The following is a 17,945-nucleotide window of genomic DNA, read 5'->3' on the forward strand; positions in this document are numbered from 1 at the left end:
TGAGTCCGAGGACAGCTATGGGGAGAATGCGGCGCAAGAGGAGTCGGACCAAGAAGTACAGACTGTGAGGAAGGAGACAGTGGCGGTGGTGAGTACAGGTAAGCTGGATCATGGTACTATCTGACTCTTAGATAGGATATGATGTGTATCCAGTGGTGGCCCAGTGACAAATTACAATATGGTAATTACAGCAGGCTGGGACCGACAGACAGATAGAGGCAGAGACAGAGAGAGAGGAAGACAGAAGGAGAGAGAGAGAGAGGGAGGGAGCCAGAGGGAGAGTGAGGGAGGGAGACAGAGAGAGAGAGAGAGAGGGAAACAGACATATCGCCTGGGCCTGGTGCAGACGATACGGTTGCTGGTGTGGTTAACGGTTCAGAGGAAAAGTCACTCACTTCTGCCAGATCTCTTTCATATGAAAGAGCACCAAACCAAGGATACAAGTGAGTTGTGGGAAGGGAAATGGTGATTCAAGCGCCCCCCCTTGCCCCTCCCTGCGGACGCCCATGATACTGGCCTGAATAGTTTTGTACTGCGCTGGCTAGTTGCTAGTTGTACTGTGACACAACTTCCTGCTGAATCTTTTTGTGTTAATCATATACTTAAAGAACATTGGTTACAGATTATGTCTTTCTTTCTTCATATAGTTGGTCATACTAAAACCTCAACACCGAGCAGGAGTATGAAGGCTGTACTGGCCCGGCAACGGAGGCTGGATGCCACTGTTGCCCAATATCGGCGGCTGGTGGAAATGGAGGGGGACGACACGCACTCCAGTGCATCAAATGTAACATCTGCATCCTCCTCCGTGACCCCACGTTCTGCCGGTAAGCGCAGTGCTCCAGCGAATCGGAGCCGTGCTGGAAGACGCCACCGCCGAGCAGCAAAGGCTGCACCTCATAGTACTGTTAAGGCTCGCTTGCGCCGTGCACTCCGCAGAGTGTCTGACCTAGAGGCGGAGGTCCAGAAATGGAACGAGTATCAGAATGTGGTGGAGGGCCTCCGCTTAGATCACGCCACCCTCCAGGAGAAGTACGATGCCCTGGCCCTAAGGCATGATGCCCTGGAGGCCAAACTCAACACCTTGCATCCCTAGAGTGTCCCTTGCCCCTTTTTTAGAGACTTTTGGGGGGTGGGAATTGGGAGTTGGGTTTGTTGGGGACTTTTGAAGGACTATTTATTTGTTGGGGTTAGGGAGGGTCTTGCGGGAGATTATTTTGTTAGGGATATAAATATACTTTTTCAAACTTTATTTGAGCATACTTGTTTTTTTACTACTTTTGAGCTTGGTGGGTGGTGGTTTTGCAGTAAGTTCATTTAACTGAACACTGTCATCGTGTTGGTTCACGTGCAATAGGCCAAATGTTTTCCAAAGTAAATGCCTGTCACAGAGTTTGTTAATTCAAGAGCCCTAGGACTTTACTACTAGTACCACTGTCACTCTCTCGCCTCTCCGAACACTCCATTATACTACCTCCCATCCAAACGCTTATCTTACCTGTAATTTGTGTTTGAGGGCTGGCTCCACCTGGAATTCACAGAGTCCTAAAGCATTCTGCAGCAGGGCCACAACTGGAGTTTCCCGGCGTGGATTTTCTGCAAAACAAAAGCAATCAACATTAGAAATGTGGCAGCGGTGCTCACACACCACAAAAACCTAGAAGCCCCACAGACAGCACCCCTAAGACAGGCAAGCGAGCAATAATAACGCCTAAACGTTCACGTGTAATAGGCCAAATGTTTTCCAAAGTAAATGCCTGTCACAGAGTTTGTTAATTCAAGAGCCCTAGGACTTTACTACTAGTACCACTGTCACTCTCTCGCCTCTCCGAACACTCCATTATACTACCTCCCATCCAAACGCTTATCTTACCTGTAATTTGTGTTTGAGGGCTGGCTCCACCTGGAATTCACAGAGTCCTAAAGCATTCTGCAGCAGGGCCACAACTGGAGTTTCCCGGCGTGGATTTTCTGCAAAACAAAAGCAATCAACATTAGAAATGTGGCAGCGGTGCTCACACACCACAAAAACCTAGAAGACCCACAGACAGCATCCCTAAGACAGGCAAGCGAGCAATAATAACGCCTAAACGTTCACGTGTAATAGGCCAAATGTTTTCCAAAGTAAATGCCTAACCAATTTCATCCCTTAATAGACCTTGCCAGCAATGGCCCAGCCAAGACCCGTAAACCCAAGCGCAAACAAGTTTGACACCCCCAAACAGCCAAAAATGCAAATCGGGGAAAAAAAGTCACACTTAGCAAAATTTATTTAAATGAGGACTCACTACTTCCAGTCCCTCTTTAGGGGACTCAACGTAAGTTTCTTCATTGTGCAGAATCCAGGCATCAGCATTACGGGAAATGGATAGGATGAGTGGAGGAGGAGGATAGACGACCAGGACTGAGTTCTTGTCAACTAACTGTTGTGAACATGAGGAATGCTGCGGCATCAAAATCAAGACAGTTCTGCTGATGGGCTTGTTGTTGTGATGGGGTGATTACAGTTTTGTTGTGAATGTGATGAAGCACTTGCTAAACAAAGAAAGACAGACACACAGGAATAAAAGTGAATAAGGAGGACTACATTTACAGTTAATGAATCATTGACTCATTTTCAGAACTCGCTGTCAGGGAAGCAGAACTCGTCCTCATACTCTGCTAATTCATCAGTCAGTAGTACTTCTGGTAACTGAGGAGAACTTTCCTCAGGTAGGTCGGTGTCCTCTTCTTCCTGCGTGCATTCTCGTACTTTGTAATCTGGTGGTATGAAGTGCTGGTTCATCTTTATCACGGTGAGCCGCTCCACTTTTGCGGGCAAGAGGCGGGACCTTTTGCAAGTCACAATGCCACCAGCAGAACTAAAAACACGTTCTGAAGACACGCTTGCGAGTGGGCAAGACAAGTAATTGATAGCCAGGTTGGTGAGCTCTCGCCATATTTTTCTTTTCCCATGCCAATACGCCAATGGGTCCTCAGTAATATTGACCGCTGTTGAGTCATCCAGATAGGCCTGCACCATTGAAAGAATGTCCTCCCGCATTCCGGTACTTTGCACTTCTGTGTCCTTTCTGGGACAATGAAACCCTAGCTCACTTAGCCAATCCGCTTCAGACATATCGCCTGGGCCTGGTGCAGATGATACGGTTGCTGGTGTGGTTAACGGCTCAGAGGAAAAGTCACTCACTTCTGCCACAGGCACAGATGCAGAAGTGTTTTTTTGGGACGCCTGATGGCCTGCTGATTCACTAGTAGTACTGTCTTCTCCTACAGTTTCCTTCCGCTCTCTTTCAAAACGAATGGCTGACTTAGCTAGCCAACCTTTGTACTCTGTAACATCTGATGTTTCAAAAGGAATTATTACTTTGCCAAACAATGGCTTTTTGTAACGTGGATCCAGAATAGTAGCACAAATGTAGTGCTGTTGTTTCTTGATATTTACAAGCTGTTTATTGCTAACTAGGCGTTGTAATAATCTCTGCGCCAACTCATATGCTTCATTCTTTCCAGCATCTTTTAATTGTGAAGACACCACCTTGACTTGGTGCTCGAGCTTCAGCAACAATGGGATAGCTTTGCTCAAAGAACAGTCCTCCCTGCTGACGTCACGCGTGAAGACCTCAAAAGGACGAAGCATGTCTGTCAGGCTTTTAACTAGCTGCCATTGCTCCACCGCTAGCATCATTTCTGTTGTATCACCACCCAGGTTGTAGAAATACTCATTGACTACTGGAAACAGCTCATGCAGACGCTCAAGCATGTAGAAGGTTGAGTTCCAACGTGTTGCCACCTCCTGGATAAGTGCTTTCACTGGCATTCTACGTTCATTTTGCTTGCGCCTCAGCTACTTCCGGGCCTTAAACGAATGGTTAAAATGTGTGCATATTCTTCTGCAGATGGTCAGTATTTTGTCGACTGCAAGTTCTTTTTTCAAGAACTTTTGCACGACAAGGTTCATACAGTGCGCCAAACACGGCACTCTGAAATAGAAACCGTCCTCCATGGCCCTAACTACATTGCTGCCATTATCAGTAGAAACATAACCAACCTTGCATTTTCTTGGGGGCAGCCATTGCGAGACCTTTTTGTTAAAGTCATCCAAAATGTTGGCTGCAGTATGACTTTTCTCCATGCCAAACATGGCTAATTTTGCATGTTTACGAGCACCCTTAAAAATCTCGACCAAGTCACCACCTGCATTTATCTGTTTTGTAACCCCTGAAAAAGAGACCCAGTGTGCAGTGATGCACATGTAATCAAGGGCTTGGCAACTGGTCCACATGTCTGTTGTCAGGTGTATAGTGTGAACAGCACTCTTCTGCAAAGCAGCCCCAACCAACTCAAGCACCTCTTTATATAGTGCTGGAACAGCAACCCTGGCAAAATAGAACCGGCTAGGAACCTTCCATTTTGGGGCCAGTGTTGCCACGAGTTCAAGGAAACCCACACCTTCGACAAACGAAAAAGGGAGAAGGTCCACCGCTAGCATTTTAGCCAGCTTAGTGTTATACAGGCGTACAATTGGGTGGTTGCGTTGAAATTGCACATCTGAGGAGAACATGGCTGAAATGGTGTGCTGGACAAATTTACTGGATGATGCTGATGCCTTCTTCGACCCACTTCTGATCAGTGTTGACATTTTCCGCATTGGTGTGTCTCCCAGACTCTCAGTGTGCCTCCTATGTGTTCCGGAGGGTGTGGTGCTGCCAGGGGTACTGGGTGCAACCGGACACATGTCTGACGCTTCTTCTACCTCCCCGTCATCTTCAGATGAAACACCTAGTATGGGTATATTTTGGCCACTTGCCCTTTGGGATTGCTTTCCCTTGATGTTTGCTAGGTGCGCAAACCATTCGACAGCGTGCCTTCTTTCAAGATGACCTATCTGGCCTCCGGTTCCATAGTTGGTACCAGTCTTACCACGGCTAACGCTAGTCTTACAAATGCAACAAACGGCTATGTTATCATACTTTGCATGGACACTAAAAAAGTTCCAAACTGGGGACTTGAAACCTCTGGTTTTGGCGCACGAGATGATACTGCCAATGCCAGATGAAGCAGTGGTGGATGAGCCTTGCAGACATCTACTGGGTTGTGCAATTATTTCAGCAACCCTACTTGAGGGAGTCGAGCTGGATGGAGTCCCCCTCTGGGGAGAAAATATGGGAGCTGTAGGTTTTGTTGAACTTGTTGTACTACTTGACTGCATTGGTGGTGCTACCAGTGGCACGTCACCAGGGTCACGCTCAGCCTGACGTCGGGATAGGGTATAAATGTCTGTCTGCTGCATGGCCGGTGTGGCTGGAATGACGAGTGTGATGACTAGGTCATTGCTGTCATCCTGTTCATCAACATCAGAATGAACCACTTCATCAAGTCCGACGTTCGGATCCATAAGTATGAGCTTTCCGGGGCCCTTCCTTTTAACATTTGATACCTTTCGCAGCTCATGGTGTGCCTCCCTCTCAGACGTCGGAGATGGGTGCCAATCTAGATCCAGATCATCATCTGATGGAGCGGGGCTTGAAGAGGAACTTCTACACACACTCCTTGATCTTTTCTTTGGTGGGGAGCTGGGAGAAAATGAATCATCAGGAGGAGTGCCTTCGTCTTCCTGACATGATACCCCGGCTCCAAAGTCAATTTCCTCCTGTGCCCCTACTTCTGGAAGAACAACCATTGTGGGCACTTGCACCGCTCCATGCGCCGCTACATGGGCCTCTTCACTGATCGCTACTTGCAACTCTCCATGGACCTCTGCTTCTCGGCCTTCTCCTTCTCTGCCTTCTCCTTCTCGGCCTTCTCCTTCTCGGCCAGCTCCTTCTCGGACAGCTCCTTCTCGGACAGCTCCTTCTCGGACAGCTCCTTCTCGGACAGCTCCTTCTCGGACAGCTCCTTGCGCATGTACTTGTGCTTGTACTAGTAGCCCATGCAGTTGTTGTTGCGGCTTTGGTTGTTGAATAGTACTTGTGAGATGAGTTACAACCTGTGTTGATGGTGTGCTGCTACTTTCTTGCGATGAGCCAACATCACTGGTCGTTGGTGATTGAACCACTAAACAGGCTACCTGTGCAGCACTCATGGTGGGCCTTTGTTTTCCCCACAAAAATTTAGTGGTGGTGCCACCAGTCTCCTTGGTAAGTGGTGCCACTTGCTTCTTCTTCTCCTTAGTAGAGACATCTTTCTTGCTAGAGGACCTACGGGCACCTCTTTTTGGAGCCATCTTCTTCAGATGTCGGAACAACAGGCCGCAGCAGGACTTCTTCCTGGCACTGATGCTCAACGATGATGCGGATTTATTGACTTTATGCACCTACAAGCAAACGAAGACAGAGGAACATCAGTAAATATATGTTGCATATGTAGCACTTCAATAAATAGTTTGCAAGTAGGCATTTATGAATACACTCGTGCACACCACACAATATGGAAATTTCAAAATTAAGAATTGCTACTTTTTGGGTAACAGGAATTTAACATTGATCCAAGAGAGCACACACAGAGAGGGTTATAGTTTCATGTACCACTGACTCCCCCTGGGCACAATGGGTGAAAGCAAGGCAAAATGGGTGCAGGCCTATGGCACAAAGCTCACTGCCTGCCTTCAAAATGGCCGCTTGACCCCCATCCACATGGCCAGGACCATGCCTCAAAATGGCCACCACCAACATAGCCAGCCCCCAACCCCTACTCCAAAAAGTCAAAAAACACAACACAAATCAACTCACCACAATCCAATGCCATCCATCAAGTTTCAGAAGGCTTATGCTGCCTGCTGGTGGTTTTCTGGTGCAAAATTGCAATTTTTACAATTTCGCGAGTGCGAGATTGTTGCTTCACGGCGCGAACGTGCCGAAAAACCAGCAAAATCCGCGAACAGACCGATTCTGGGCCCCCTGGCCATAATGGATGAAATCAGAGCACACTGGGTGCAGGCCTATGGCACAAAGCACACAAACTGGCTTAAAAATGGCCCATAGACCCCCACCCACACGGGACCAGGCAATAAAATGGCCCCCACCCACATAACAAGCCCCCAACACCACCCCAAAAAGTCGTAAAACACACAAAAATCACCACAATCCAATGCCATCCATGCCCTGGCCAGAATCATGTTAAAAATAAAATTCAACAAAACAGTTGTATCATGCATGCACCCATAACTAAGCCTGGTGGTTTTCAATTCATGTGCAGAATTGTAATTTTTACAATTTCGCGAGTGCGAGATTGTTGCTGCGCGGGACGCGAGCAGTGCGAACACAAGCAAAAAAATCCTCAGCTCGCGAACTTGCAGATTTTCCCCCCCAAAAAGTCGAAAAACAAGCAACACACACAAAAATCACCACAAACAAACAATATCAACTTACTTCCTTGTGAAATAAAATTTCGAATCCAAAAGTAATCCAAAAGGCCTCAAATCCAAATATCCAGCAGCATCCACAAAAATTAATCCTTCCCAGTCAAGATCGAAATCAAAGTGGCCAGGAAATGGACTAAGCAATGGGAGGAGCTTGCTGGACAGGAACAGGAAGTTAGAGACTGGGGCACTTCCTTCACCCCACCCCTATGGGAGGAGCTTGCTGGACAGGAACAGGAAGTTGGAGACTGGGCCACTTCCTTCACCCCTCCCCAATTGTAATTTTTGTACTTTCGCGAGTGCGAGATTGTTGCTGCCCGCGCCGCGGACCGCGAGCAGTGCGAACACAAGCAAAAAATCCGCTTCGCACGGATTTGCGTATTTTCGCCACATCCGCGAGAGTTCGCGGATTGCGGATTTACAGAAAATCCGAAAAATCCGCGAGCGTAACGGATTTTCCGCCCATGCTTAATCAAAATGAAATAATGTATTTCAAATCGGCGCAACACTGCCACCGCGCCGATTTCAAATACATTATTTCATTTTGATTAGGCGGCCGCCGCGGCGCTGCCCAGCCCTACAATGTGGTACACGCTCCCTGCGTGATGGCGTCACCCCTGCTCTAGTCCAGTAACCCTGAACCATGGCGGTCCTGGCGCCCCTGCTCGCCTTGCTGTACTCGAATCGGCCCCGCCGCTAACAGTGCAGATGCAGTGACATTCCAATGCCAGCATACATGATGCGCTGACATTGCAAGCACTAGTGATCGGTCCTTTCAGCCACATAACACACCTCCTGCTCTTTAAAAGAAAAGCGTGTTTACCAACCCGGTATTACCCGGAGATAGGAGCCTGAAAGCCTAAATCACTAGCCAGCGCACTCCCTTCATGAAGTAAGTGGCATACAAATGTGTGCTTGTGTCCTGTTATAAGCACATTGTATGAGGAGTGCTTTTGTACTGCAGAGTGTGACTATCGACACCAGCGCCTTGCTTCCCATAGGGTTTTTCTGGCTTCCATGCTCATCTGCATGATTTTTCACTTTTCTTCTTCGGCAATGCACAAATTCACTTAATGTATTTGTGTGGTTGACCTTTTTAAACTTCACCCAGTGTGTTGTGTTCCCTTATGGTGTTTTACGTATATTATTTAATGTGTGTATTGCCGATAACAGTTGAAGGCTGTGTGTAAGAACCCTCCTTTCCAAAGGATACTCGGAGCCAAAGAGTGGTGTTTAATTATCTTTATTACCTGGAGCGCCGGGACTGCGTGACTTTCGCTCTCAATCGCCCGGCGCCACACAAAATGGCCGCCTTCCGGTTCCGGCTCCTAACCTCCGGTTCCGGCTCTAGTTTCGGACCACTAGACTGTCAACACATATCTCCCCCCTTTATGCAACCAACAACACTTAACAAAGGAAACAAAAGTCTTACTTAATGTCCATAGCAAAGTCCTTGAACCTCATGGGAGGTCTCACAATTCTTCCTGCTCTTGTTCTCATCACTCTTTCATCTTTCCCGTCGCCTTGGGTCTCAGGGACGGCAAACTCTCTTGGTGTCTCTGTTCCTTCCAGTTTCCCTTCGATCCTCTCATCTCCTTTGCCTTTCTTGCTTGGGTTACCTCCTCTCTCTCTCTCTCTGCCGTTCCCACCATGTTCACTCTCTGTTTCCTCCACTTGCTGTACCAATCCGTCAACATGCTCATGTCTCCTTCCTCGACCTTCCTCATCTACTATCTCTTCCACTCCTTCCACGTCTCTGTCCACTTCTGCTCCCCACCTCAGGATTTTGCTGCACTTCGCCATCCTGTCCTGCGACCACACTTTGCCATCACTGAGTAATGCCGATCTGGCATAAGGTTCTAAAACTTGTAAGGGCGGCGTGAACTTGCTTTCTCCTTTCGTTCTCATGGTCGCTACCTTCACTCTCACCCAGTCACCCTTCTCTAGTGACACTCCTTGCACATTGCGTCTCTTGTTGAAATGTTCAGTGTACGTCTCTTGTGCTTTCTCCAGATTTCTCCTTACTATTGCCGGTGACCATTTGCTCTGCACTACCATCTGTCTCCATGCGATGTTGTCCTTAGTGAATGGCTCTCTCTGCCCCTCAGTACCTTTAAGGGGCTGTAGCCTGTGCTCCCTGGTGTGATACGGTAGGCCCATAGCATCCTGGGCAATTCCTTTTCCCAATCTTGCCCATCATTTATGGCCGCTTGGACTGTCCCCATTATCACCCGATTGAAACGTTCCACCAGCCCATTCCCAGCTGGATGGTATATGGGAGTGTGCTTGATCTCTATCCCATTTCTGGACATGAAAGCCTCCCATTTGGCTGAGACGAACTGTGGTCCGTTGTCGCATGTTATGACCTTGGGGATCCCTTCCTTTATAAATATGGCGTTCAAAAACGTGATCACTGCTTCTGTGTCCACTGTGTCCTTTACTTCTACCTCCGGCCATTTGGAGTACCTGTCGATTAGTACTATGACGTACTTCTGTATTCCTTCAACGCTCACGATGGGTCCTATTATGTCAATGGACACCATCTCCCACGGCCCTCCCGGCACAGGGAACTTCCCTAACTGTGGCCTCAGCATGGTCAGGGATTTGTCCGCTTTGGAGCAGGAGTCACACTGTCTCACATACCTTTCCACCTGAGTGTCAATTGCCCGCCACCAGTATGCCTGTCTAGCTAAGGCTTTAGTCTTCGTGATCCCCTGGTGTCCTTCATGTAATAGCGCCATCAAGTGTTCTATGAGTCCTTGGGGGGGAATGACCTTGTCACCTCTGAGCAGGAACAAGGGGTCCTCCCCCAGTGAAAGCTCGTCTCTCACTTCCCAGTACCTCCTCAGGGTCTCTTTCAGGTGTCTCTTCTCAGGCCACCCATGGATGACATACCCTTTTATCGCTTCCAAGTCCTCATCCAGTCTGTAGGCCTCTGCCCACTCCTGTGCACTGATCACTTGCTCCATGTCCTGCACGGTCGCCACCATATAGCCTTCCCACGCCGATGTCTCTTGCTCGTCCGCTCCTTCCTTGGCCGCCGCCCTACTCAGGAAGTCCGCTACTTTGTTCTGAGGCCCCGGTATGTACTCCACCTCATACACGAAGTCTAACAGTCGTAGTGTCATTTTTGCTATTCTTGGGGTGGCGTGCCCGTGACCATTGGACGTCAAAGCCTTTATCAGGGGTTTATGGTCAGTGCGGACCAAGAACTTGGCTCCCCACAGATACTGTCTGAAGCGTTCCATCGCCCACACCACAGCCAGCATCTCCTTTTCAATTACACTGAACTTCTCCTCATTTGGTGCTAGGGATCTGGACGCGAAGCTGACCGTTGATAGTTCTCCCTTATCTGACCTTTGCATTAACACTGCTCCCGGATGTATGACATTACAACGCATGCTTTTACATCGCATGCTTTTACAACGCGGTTTTTACAACGCATACCATTACAACGCATAATGCTTTTAGGCGCTGGATAGTGAATTGTTTAATTTACTATTCCAACTCCAGTCCCCGTGGATAGTAGGGAAGGTGTTGGATAGTACATTAAACACATTCCCTATCCTAGAGCGCCCCCAGCGCAATGCGTTGTAATGATTTGCGTTGTAAAAGTTGATTCGTAAAGGCACTGCGTGGTAAAAGTTGCGTTGTAAAGGATGTTTCCCCTGCTCCCAGCTGGATCAAATCCTTTGAGTGGTATGGCTTCGCCCATCTCCTGTTTTAAGGTCTCGAATTCGTCTTGCTCTTCCTTATTGCACTTGAACCCGTTTCTCTCCTTCAGCAACTGGCGTAAGCAGTGCGTCTTCGTGGCAAAGTTGGGGATGAAGTTACTATAGAATTCGTCCATGCCCAGGAATGACCTGACGTCTTCCTTCTTCCCTGGGGCCGGTGCATTCATTATCGCTTCCATGTTGGCTCTCTTCGGCTCTATCCCTTTCTCACTCACTTCGTGACCCAGGTACGTAACTGACGGCACACCAAACTTGCACTTTGTCCACTCTGCAGTGAGTCCATTTTCTTGTAACGTGCGTAGCACGGTGTGCAGTTTCTCATTGTGCTCCTGCTTGGATTTTCCCATTACGAGGATATCGTCTTGGAAAAATTGAACTCCTTCTACCTTTTGAAAGAGTCTGTGCATCAGTTTTTGAAATACGGCCGCAGCCGATGCCAATCCGAATGGCATTATCACAAATTTGTAACACCCAAAAGGTGTTATGAAGGATGTAAGATGGCTGCTGGAGGGATGGAACTTCACTTGATGGTAGGCTGATGACAGGTCCACAGTCGAGAACCACTTGATTCCTTTCGTTTTGGCAAGCATCTCGTTAATGCGCGGGAGTGGAAATTTGTCAATCAGGATGTTTTTGTTAAGTTCTCTGAGGTCTACACACAGCCTCACCTTGCCGTTGGGCTTCTGAGCTACCACCAAGGGCGACAACCATTCCGCGCTCTCTATGGCTTGTATCACCCCACTTTTCTCCAGTCTGTCGAGTTCTTCTTGTACTGCCTCTCTACAACGGAAAGGAATGTTTCGGACCTTGTGGATGACCGGTTTCGCTCCTTCCTTCAACCGTATCAAATGCTTGAACTTTGCCAATTCACCTATCTGACCGCTGAACACCTTTGGATATTCTCTGTGCCAGACCTCTTCCTCTCGTCTTTCCTCCGTTTTCATCAGCAACAGTTTTTCTATGCCTCCTGGATTCAGCTGGATCCCCAGCGCACCCTGATCCTTCCAGCTGAGCACTGATGGACCCCTTTCAGCTACGTATAGTTTGCAGTTGGCTTGACGTCCCTTGAATTCAAATAGCAATGGGCAGTAGCCCAGCATGGGTATTCTCTGTCCGGTATAAGTGACTGGTCTCACATCCATGGGACGCAGATCTTCCTTTACTTTTGTCACGAACTTCTCTTCCCACACTTGTCTTTGAACAATAGTGATGGGTGCTCCAGAGTCTGCTATTATTTCAATCGGCACTCCTCCTATGTGCATGTTGAGCTTTGGTTTGTCTGATTCCTTACATCCTACGTCCAGGACTTGGGCATCGATGTAGAGGACTTCTTCAAGGTCTTCCTCCTCTGCCTGCGCGTCGTCTTCTTCTATACCCCCTTGGTCAATGTATTTGATGGTGGCGCCCTTGGGTTTCCGACAGCACACTTTCTCATAATGACCAAACACGCCACAAAATGCACACTTCGCCCTGAATGCCGGACATGCTTTGTCGTTGCCCAGGTGTGACGTGCTTCCACACCTATAACAGCTTGGCCTTCCACCCCTTCCTGATCTTGCGTTTGTGCTTGCTGTTTGTTGGCCTCTCCTGTGTCTTGGGTCCTGGGCGGCTCTCTTTGTCTGGATTTGTCCCCTTTGCTGTGCATCATGACTTTGCATACTGTGTGTGTGCCCCCCGTGTCCTTCCGGGCCGCTTGTGCACATCGTTTGGACATCTCTGCCTTCTTCACTAAGGCCCTGACTTCCTTAAGGGGAGCTTCGCCGTTCACCCATAGTTTTTCTTGAATGTGCGTGCTTGACGTGTGCATAATGATATGATCCCTTACCAGATCGTCGTGGAGGGTCCCAAATTTACACGTGCGTGCCAACTTCTGCAGGGCCGCCACGTACTCATTGACGGTCTCTCCGCTCTCCTGTTTTGTCTGGAAAAAATTGTATCTGTCTACGACCACACATACTACAGGCCTGTAGTGCGCATCCAGGTCTTCTATAGCATGTCTGAACACCTCCGTATCCGCCGCAGCCCTTGGACTTTTCACGATGGTGTCAAACACTCTCAGCCATTCAGGTCCTAGATTATGGAGTAGTATTTTCCTTCTCCTCGGTTCTGTGTACGCGGTCTCACTTTCGTCCTCCAGTGCCTCCAGGTAATTTAGGAAGTACCGCTTCCAATCCTCCCAAGGCATCGAGGGTTCTCCCCTTTTTGGAAGAAAGGGCACCATGTGGGTGAGGGAAGTGGACGGTGTCGCCATCCTTACGTTGCCCCTTGGCCCTGCCTGGGCGGGAGTATAATGGTTGGGCGGGCTGCCAGGAGCTTGTATGGCGTCTCCGTCTCCCTCTCTGCTCTCCCCGCCTTCTGCGCTTCCTGCAGCTCTTTCTGTTGCCGGGCCCGCTTGTAGTTCACTTCTTTCCACCCTGCTGGGCCCCTTCCCCCGCACCTGCTGAAGCGCCAGCGTCGTGGCTGGGGGTCGGTGTTGGACCTTGTCCCCTCTTCTTTACTGCCTACGGTGTGGGGCTTTCCGCGCCGCTATGGCCATGCGCTGTTGCACTCTCGTCCAGCGCTTTACCTTGTTCCTCCCTTCGCTAGGGCGGTAGACCTCGTCTTGTAGTCGGTGCCGAGCAGTGCCCTCCGGCAGTTTGAGGCTTGGCCGGCACCACCGTAAGCGGTCTGTTGGTCCTCAGATCGCCCTCTGCCGCGCTCCAGTGTCTGCACGTGAGGCTCTGGTGCAGGCGTGTTCCTAACGTTTTTTTGTTTTTTTTCCAATTAAATCTTTTCCGATATGTTCCTTTTTGAGTTCGTTTTTATTGCTAGTTCACATCTCGCCTCGTCGCCATTGTAAGAACCCTCCTTTCCCAAGGATACTCGGAGCCAAAGAGTGGTGTTTAATTATCTTCATTCCCTGGAGCGCCGGGACTGAGTGACTTTCGCTCTCAATCGCCTGGCGCCACACAAAATGGCCGCCTTCCGGTTCCGGCTCCTAACTTCCGGTTCCGTCTCTAGTTTCCGACCACTAGACCGTCACCACACTGTGGAAGGATTTCACTTAATTGTTTCTGACAGTTTTATTATAACAAAACTTGTTTAAGGTTTGCAGTTATTATGAATATGTGTGTATGTATCTTCCCTACTGTTTATAATATCTATATCCCCTAGTGGGCTACATTTAGATTAGGGCTTACTCTGACTGGTCCGGACGAATGCCAACGACCCTGATGGGCAATACCACACAAAAATGTTGACCATCTCCTGAATTTAGGACTTTGAGGTTTAATAAATCCCATAAACCCTTGTCTACTTTTGAATTTAGCACAGCTAGCAAACAGTATGAATAACATAGGGATTTCCTTTGTACAAAAGTCAGTTTTTTTAATTTTGCGAAGTGACCTATTCGCTAATTTAGCAGCTCCAAATTGTGAATCATTACAAGGGAATTCCTAATATAAATTTGGCATTTCTGTCCAAAGTGTTCACAAATTGTGATCCAGAATAAAATAAAGTATCTGGATGTCATACACGCTAAGTAGAAATTGTTGTGTTTTATTCAAGGATAATATCCAAGGGCCGGACTGGTCTTGCCGGGCACCGGGCAATCCCCCGGTAGGCTGGCAGGGGTATGGGGCGGTTTTGTGACTGGAGGCTGGTTTTGTTGTTTGATGCCGATTTGGACAGTCGGTCCATATCGGCCCCAACAACAGAACACAGACATTAAGCACAATCAGGCCGCTGGCCTGTCTGAACGGGAGCACGATTCCTGATCAAAAATAAATAATTTATTTGAAATCGGCGTGGCACTGCCAGCATGAGAACTCATGCTGGAAGTCCTGCGCTGATTTCAAATAAATTATTTCATTTGGATTAGGCGGCCGCCGCCGCGCCGGCCAGCCCTATAATGTATTACACGCTCCCTGCGTGATGACGTAACCCCCTGCTCCAATCCAGTAACCCTGAACCATGGCGGACCTGGCGCCACTGCTCGCCCTGCTGTACTCGAGTCAGCCCCGCGGCTCACGCGATGGCTCACGCCTGGAAGGCTGAACCAGAACTGCTAGGGATGAGACCGACGTTATAGAGGGGACAAGACATGCCCGAGAGAGAACAAGATAGACAAGAAAGGGAGCTAATAAGATAGACCTCGTAGCGAGAGAATGAGACAGACCTGAGAGAGAATACGATAACCAGAGACTGTTGATGCAAAAACTGCATATTTCAGGTAATTAACATATCGTATGTACAACATACTTGAGCTTCAGACAAGCTAGTGTATTATTAAATGTATTACCTGAATAGGACACCTTTTTTAGGGGACCAGTACATTGTGGTGCACTGCATACATGCCACTGAACCCAATTCAGACGGGAGACTCAGGATTATTTAAACCCAAACGTGCTATATTTTGTCAGTATCCAGCTTAGAATCGCATCTGCTTCAATAGAAGCTCATGGGGGAAGTACATTCTCCGATTATGTTTTTTTTAACTTCCACTTTCCTCTTCTAAAAGGTTGGTATGGATAGTGCATGTAAATTCACTTCCCTTTAGCCCACCACGACTCGTCAAGAATCCGGGTGGGGGTGGTGGGCAGTTTCGGGAAGCATGACTCACTGGGAAATCAGGTTTTGTGACACAGCAAAAATCAGAGCAAAACCGGCCAATGTTTGTTTGTGCTGACTCGCGCTGTAGCGTGACTCAGCAAAAAACGAAATCCGACTTGTGACTGTGTAAAACCAGCCAATGTTTCTGCCTAGCCAGAAAATACAAAACCCATACCGTGACTCGACGAAAAACAAAATCGTGACTTCTGAGTGAGCAGAACCAGCCGACGTGTCAGCGCAAACACAAGAAGAGGCGCCATGCTTCAGCAGATACAGTAATGCGGAATGATGGCTGGTGAGGCCCTACTACCTCTTCTCAGCTCTGCTCTTGCTCGCCTTCCGGTTGGTGCGGAAGGCGCCGCCGCTGTGCCTGGGACTGCCCACCCAGCGCCAGGACGGCAACTCCTGCGACTTTGACTGCAGGGAGGTCGAGATTCTGATGTTCCTCAGCGCCATCGTCATGATGAAGAACCGGCGCTCCATCATCATTGAGCAACACATGGGGAACATCTTCCTGTTCAGTAAAGTAGCCAATGCAATTCTTTTCTTCCGTCTGGACATCCTGATGGGACTGCTCTATCTCACCCTGTGCCTAGTGTTCTTGATGACCTGTACACCCCATCTCTACATGGGACCGGAATATATCAAATATTTCAATGACAAGTCCATCGATGAGGAGATTGATAAAGATCGACGGGTGACCTGGCTCGTGGAGTTCTTTGCCAACTGGTCCTCGGAATGTCAGTCCTTCACACCTGTGTATGTGGACCTCTCCCTAAAGTACAACTGTGCTGGCCTGAAATTCGGGAAAGTGGACATTAGACGCTACTCGGATGTCAGCACCAGGTATAATGTCAGCACGTCTCCTCTCACAAAGCAGCTTCCCTCGCTGATTTAATTCCAGGGTGGGAAGGGAGTGCTGCGGAAGCCACAAGTCGACAAGAAGGGAAGGGCTGTATCTTGGAGCATCTCTGAGGAGAACGTGATCCGGGAGTTCAACCTGAACGAGTTGTACCAGAAATACAGGAAACTGCCCAAGCAACGGGAGATTATGGAAGAGGAGGAGCTCGAATCCCAACCTAGCAAGAACCCCTCCGATGAAAGCAAGAAAGACAAGTGATGCTTCCAACGGGACCATCCCCTTCCTCTCCATAGCTCGTCACCTCTTTCCGTATCATGGTGGGTCTTCCCTCCCTCCCTCCCTCCCTGGTGGGTGAGGCGAGGTGGTCTGCTGATTATTGCACTGCCTGGTGGTGGGATAGATAACTTGTTTTGGTCTGTTTATGTTCTGTTTCTTCACCTGTTGGCTTGAACGGATGTCAGTCCGGCCTCTGCCCCATCCCTACAAAACTAACATTCACAAAGCATGGAGCACATGGTTTCCCTCATGAGTCTTTACACATAATCTGTGAGCCCTCTGTTTACGCCCCCTTCTGAGTGACGCAGCATTCTCCTGTTTCGTGTCCTCCTTACTGAACGGTTCATTTCTCCACCTGAAATAGGATTGGGTCTACATTGTAAATGTTTTTTTCTCCCAGAGCCTGGCATATGTGCAGTAGGGAAATGATTATGTATTGGGTGGGGCTGTGCGGTTAGGGTACAGTATGTTTGAGTGAGTGGCAGTCCGGTCAGAAGTTAGTTTTTTTGTGTTTTAGACTCTCTTTTAGCCCTCTCAATCTGTGGGCCCCCAGTTTCTGTAAATATATTTCTTGTTGTTAAAATTATTTTGCTGGACTGTGTGGGTGGCCTGTCCCATGAGCTGCTCTGTGCTAATCTGGAAAATATGCTAATTCCTTATTTGTCCCATTGTGAAAGAAGAAGGCAGTGAGGTTTGGAGCAAATGGGAAGACCGGAAACAAATTACAAATGTGAAATCTTACGGAGCAACTTATAAATGCAAGAAAAAATTTACCAGGCGGATGGAAATTCTCTACTTTCCGGTGTCTTTTTCCAGTTATCTACCCTCTACTGGCTGCCTCTCCTAAAGCGTTGTCTTGCTTCTCCTCTACCTAGGAGCATGATCTAGGGTACTTGTGCAGTATGGGGTTTCCCTCCCCTAGTCCTCGTTCCCTGCTGCCAGGAGGAATGTGGTGTTACTTCTGATGGGCCGCAGTATCCCCCTGGCTCTGATGGGATCGGTGCTGCTGAACCACAGGTTGTGATCACAGCACTGTTGAAGAATGGAAGGGAGAACTGAATGGGTGTGATACCGAGATGGATTCATGTAGAAGCAACAAAATGTATGTCTCCTGTCACACTGCTCC

The 17,945-nt window shown here is 48.5% G+C and overlaps 1 protein-coding gene and 1 pseudogene across 1 annotated transcript in view; both read left to right on the forward strand.

Moving 5' to 3' along the window:
- LOC144767508 (sulfotransferase 2B1-like) overlaps positions 1 to 17,945 on the forward strand; it is a 465,586-nt gene that overhangs the window by 342,577 nt on the left and 105,064 nt on the right. The window lies entirely within an intron of this gene.
- LOC144767509 (thioredoxin-related transmembrane protein 2-like) lies at positions 8,001 to 16,916 on the forward strand (annotated as a pseudogene).

Source organism: Lissotriton helveticus, chromosome 7 (assembly GCF_964261635.1).
Source record: "Lissotriton helveticus chromosome 7, aLisHel1.1, whole genome shotgun sequence".
NCBI lineage: Eukaryota > Metazoa > Chordata > Amphibia > Caudata > Salamandridae > Lissotriton > Lissotriton helveticus.